This window comes from Rhipicephalus microplus, unplaced genomic scaffold (assembly GCF_043290135.1).
Source record: "Rhipicephalus microplus isolate Deutch F79 unplaced genomic scaffold, USDA_Rmic scaffold_1174, whole genome shotgun sequence".
In the NCBI taxonomy this organism is placed as follows: domain Eukaryota; kingdom Metazoa; phylum Arthropoda; class Arachnida; order Ixodida; family Ixodidae; genus Rhipicephalus; species Rhipicephalus microplus.
The window spans coordinates 10,001-14,981 of record NW_027465713.1 but is presented as its reverse complement, the minus strand read 5'-3'; the positions used below and the strand labels follow the sequence as shown (position 1 = coordinate 14,981).

General features: G+C 58.2%; 2 non-coding genes across 2 annotated transcripts; both read left to right on the top strand.

Moving 5' to 3' along the window:
- The first annotated feature begins 233 nt into the window (after positions 1–233).
- On the top strand, positions 234–2,048 carry LOC142796135 (small subunit ribosomal RNA). Its single transcript, XR_012893569.1, has one exon. It is a non-coding gene; the product is annotated as a small subunit ribosomal RNA (ribosomal RNA).
- Positions 2,049–3,767: 1,719 nt separating this feature from the next.
- Positions 3,768–3,920, top strand: LOC142796134 (5.8S ribosomal RNA). Its single transcript, XR_012893568.1, has one exon. It is a non-coding gene; the product is annotated as a 5.8S ribosomal RNA (ribosomal RNA).
- The last annotated feature ends 1,061 nt before the right edge of the window (positions 3,921–4,981 follow it).

Here is a 4,981-nt window from a genome sequence, read left to right as displayed (position 1 = left end):
TTGGGCAACCCGCACGGCGCGACCGAGTCGATGCAACGAAAAAGAGCGAGCATGAACGTGCTTCTTGCCGCACGGCTCCCACTCGTCTTTCGGGAAGGTTGTGCCGTAGCGAGCTCGAACGCCGTCATCTCGGAGTGCAAAATAAGCGTGTTGGGGCGCCTGAAGGTGGCCTCCGCCGCACACAGACTGCGTCCGGCCCGCCGAGGGCGAGGACGGACGCGCAGTCGAACGATTACCTGGTTGATCCTGCCAGTAATCATATGCTTGTCTCAAAGATTAAGCCATGCATGTCTAAGTACATGCCGAAATAAGGCGAAACCGCGAATGGCTCATTAAATCAGTTATGGTTCCTTAGATCGTTTCTTCCTACTTGGATAACTGTGGCAATTCTAGAGCTAATACATGCAGTGAGCCTGGAGCCCTTTGGGTAACGGGTGCTTTTATTAGACCAAGATCGATCGGGTTTCGGCCCGTATTGTGTGGTGACTCTGGATAACTTTGTGCTGATCGCATGGCCACGAGCCGGCGACGTTTCTTTCAAGTGTCTGCCTTATCAACTTTCGATGGTAGGTTACTTGCTTACCATGGTTGTTACGGGTAACGGAGAATCAGGGTTCGATTCCGGAGAGGGAGCCTGAGAAACGGCTACCACATCCAAGGAAGGCAGCAGGCGCGCAAATTACCCATTCCCGGCACGGGGAGGTAGTGACGAAAAATAACAATACGGGACTCTTTTGAGGCCCCGTAATTGAAATGAGTACACTCTAAATCCTTTAACGAGGATCAATTGGAGGGCAAGTCTGGTGCCAGCAGCCGCGGTAATTCCAGCTCCAATAGCGTATACTAAAGCTGCTGCGGTTAAAAAGCTCGTAGTTGGATCTCAGTTCCAGACGAGTAGTGCATCTACCCGATGCGACGGCTCGGACTGAACATCATGCCGGTTCTTTCTTGGTGCACTTCATTGTGTGCCTCGAGATGGCCGGTGCTTTTACTTTGAAAAAATTAGAGTGCTCAACGCAGGCGAGTCGCCTGAATAAACTTGCATGGAATAATAGAACAAGACCTCGTTTCTGTTCTGTTGGTTTTTGGAATACGAGGTAATGATTAAGAGGGACGGACGGGGGCATTCGTATTGCGGCGCTAGAGGTGAAATTCTTGGACCGTCGCAAGACGAACTACTGCGAAAGCATTTGCCAAGAATGTTTTCATTGATCAAGAACGAAAGTCAGAGGTTCGAAGGCGATCAGATACCGCCCTAGTTCTGACCATAAACGATGCCAACCAGCGATCCGCCTGAGTTACTCAAATGACTCGGCGGGCAGCTTCCGGGAAACCAAAGTATTTGGGTTCCGGGGGAAGTATGGTTGCAAAGCTGAAACTTAAAGGAATTGACGGAAGGGCACCACCAGGAGTGGAGCCTGCGGCTTAATTTGACTCAACACGGGAAAACTTACCCGGCCCGGACACTGGGAGGATTGACAGATTGAGAGCTCTTTCTTGATTCGGTGGATGGTGGTGCATGGCCGTTCTTAGTTGGTGGAGCGATTTGTCTGGTTAATTCCGATAACGAACGAGACTCTAGCCTATTAAATAGGTGCGGGGTTCCCAGCACCTTACAACCTTCTTAGAGGGACAAGCGGCTCCTAGCCGCACGAAACAGAGCAATAACAGGTCTGTGATGCCCTTAGATGTCCGGGGCCGCACGCGCGCTACACTGAAGGAAGCAGCGTGTCTTTATCCCTGTCTGAAAAGACTGGGTAACCCGTGGAACTTCTTTCGTGATTGGGATAGGGGCTTGCAATTGTTCCCCTTGAACGAGGAATTCCCAGTAAGCGCGAGTCATAAGCTCGCGTTGATTACGTCCCTGCCCTTTGTACACACCGCCCGTCGCTACTACCGATTGAATGATTTAGTGAGGTCTTCGGACCGATGTCCGGCGCGGCCTTTCGGTTGCGCCGGTCTGTTGGAAAGATGACCAAACTTGATCATTTAGAGGAAGTAAAAGTCGTAACAAGGTTTCCGTAGGTGAACCTGCGGAAGGATCATTAACGGATTGTGAAGGGTGAGCGCCTCAGCTGCGTCTGCGCCCGACACTTTCTGCCGCTGACCCCGTTTGGACGCGGGGTCGGCTTTTCCCCACGGGGCTGCCTGAATGTGGAGCGGCACCCCGTGACAAATTGTTGCGCCCAGCGGACGCCAACACCGCGACCTTGGACGGTCGGCCAGGTGGCGGACGCGGGTACAAACGGCGCAACGCACTCATAGGTCGGCTTTCGACCCGCCACTGCACCGTGGCTCGAAGCGCTCGAAATGCGCGACCCGACCGCTGCGGGACCGCCTAGTACTGTAAACAGGAGCGGCGGAGCGCGAACGGCGAGTCGTGGTTACGTCGGTAGAAGGCGAGGCTGCGCGTTCCCGAAACGCCAGCCGAGTGCCCTCCCGACCGTTCGAGCGTGCAAGAACGAGACCCGACAATCGCGCGGCGACTGCCAAGTACGAGAGGAACGGCACAAGCGTCGGCGGTCGGTCAAGGAACTGGCGATGTGACGGGTCCGCTGTGCACCAGTGCATACCGTCCCGCCGTCCGCGGCAAGCGCCTCCGCGTCCTCGGGTGACGGAGGCTGCCGGTCGGTTCTTGCAGGCGAGGGATCTCGCTGGCACCGGTTCGCGTTGACGCGCGGCCGGTCATGGCACGGCGATGCGACGGCCGAGGTGCGCAGTACTCGATGGAGGAACCGCACGCTCCGATGACCGTCCCGCCCTCCGCGGCGTATGCGTACCGACCGTAATGGTTGCAGCAGCGCCGGCCGGCTTTTGAATTCGCCACACGAAACACGGTGCGAGATCGCGGTTAGGGGAGCGTCGACGTTGCCAGGCGTTTTGCTTGCTGCCGAGGGAAAGGCGGCACGGCCACGTCGCGCTCGTCGCGATTAGCGGGTCTGCGCGCTTTGGGAAGGTGCCGCAACGACTTGCCGAAAGAGGAAGCACGGAAGAACGAGGGACTTGGACGTCCCGACAATTGAACGCACTTGCGGCCAGGCCCTTGCTGGCTTCGTTCTTCCGCCTCGAGTAGGCTCGTACGCGGCTCCGGCGCCGAAAGTGGTCCTTGGCACCGACTTCGGTGGACGTGGGAAGTGCCGCGCAAGTACGGCGCGCCTGGCTCCACCTGTTGGCTAAAGTAGGCAGCCGGATCGGCATTTTGGTGTGCGGTGGCAAACCGTGGATGCGAAAAAAGCTTGTGCGATTTCGTGGAACAAAAAGCGGGGGTCCCCCTTTTTATGCGGAGGAGACCGACCCGCCCGCCGTGGTGAACCGCGACGCCACGGTAAAAACGGGAGAGGCTTGTCGATGGGACCGTGCATCCCGCGCTCCACGGAGGCCGGGAGGCGGCCGCCCGAGGAAATGTGTAGCCGTCGAGGCCCGCATCTGCGTGCACTCTTATCCAAATGGGTGTACCGCAGGCATTTTCTGGTTAGGCGGGCCAATGAGAGCGAGCACACAACGATACCTACGGGTCCGGCTTGGAGAACCGGCTTCGACGCCTCCCGAGTATTTATAGAGGGGTGGACCACGAAAGCACTCGCAAGTAGCGGAAGCGAAACGCCGTCCGAAACACACCGTTTGCTCGATTTGCGGCAGCCGAAAAAGGCGCGGCAGAGTTTTGGAGTCCAAGCGTGCGCTGAAAAGCGCCCTTCTTGGCCACTGTTTGGCCGAGTGCCAGAAACGTTTGGTTTTGACTGTACGGAATTGAACAAACACTTTTTCACGACTCTAAGCGGTGGATCACTCGGTTCTCGGGTCGATGAAGAACGCAGCCAGCTGCGAGACTTGGTGTGAATTGCAGGACACACTGAGCACTGATTCTTTGAACGCACATTGCGGCCTTGGGTCTTCCCTTGGCTTCGTCTGTCTGAGGGTCGGATCACATATCAAGAGAGCCTTCGGCGCACAAGGGAACGTGAGCCGTCGACTCGTTTTGACCGCGTCGGCAACACGGACAGCACGCTGAACACCTCACAGCGAGCGCCAACAGCGGCCACTCAAGGGCGAGACGGTGGCGACCGTCGTGCCAGAGCCCAACCGAAACGGGGGCGACCGACTGCATTGAGGATGTGGCACCTCGTTGAGACCGCCGCAGGACTTCGAGTCGGAAGGAAGCCTGCAGGGAAAGTGCGGTCGAGGTTGCGTACTCCTCTCTGCGACCGGGCGCGCAAGAGCTGCGAGAGCCACGGACGCGCAACTTTAACGCACGGTAAACACGAGGAGCGAAAGCCGGCCAGCAAAGCTTCTCCAGCCGTGCGCAAAGTGCGCGAGATCGCAGCCTTGCGTTGCGCTTGTTGCCCTCGAAGTAAGCAGGGTGTCCCGTAGACCGGGCGCTCGAACACGCTGCGGGGCCGTGCCTCCTCCAGGCTTTGCCGCGCGAACAGGGAACGTTCGCGCGCAAAGCGCAGGGAGGTGAGGAGGCTGCGCCCGACGTTTGCGGTTCGCTGCGTACGCGGTTGATGCGGAGAGCACGGCGCGACGACTTGCCGCGAAGCGGAAAAAGTCTCCCGCACGAGTTGGCGAAACGTTGGCGAAGCTTAAGGCGTTCTCGTCGTAGTCCGCCGTCGGTCTAAGTGCTTCGCAGTTCCCGTCCCGTTCAAAAAACTGGGCCACTCCAGTTGGGGCGGGGGCGACGCTACACGAGACGATGCCTCTCGCCAGGCTGCGTGGCTGCCCTTGCGGCGGCGGCGACTGGCCTCGGCGGTGTTTGGGCTTTCGACACGGTCGTTTATCACGCAACTGCTCGGACGACGCACGCGCGCAGCGGAATGCCGCTTGCCAGCCTTGTGAAGATGTGACCCTGTACAGGGTTGCGGGCGCACTTGGTAGGGCGTCGTACTCGGTTCGCGATGGGTTTACGAACGTGTCCCGTCACTTCCACGTCACACCGGTTGTGCGCCGCACGCGTGCAGCGGGGAAGCCGATTGCCAGCCTTGTG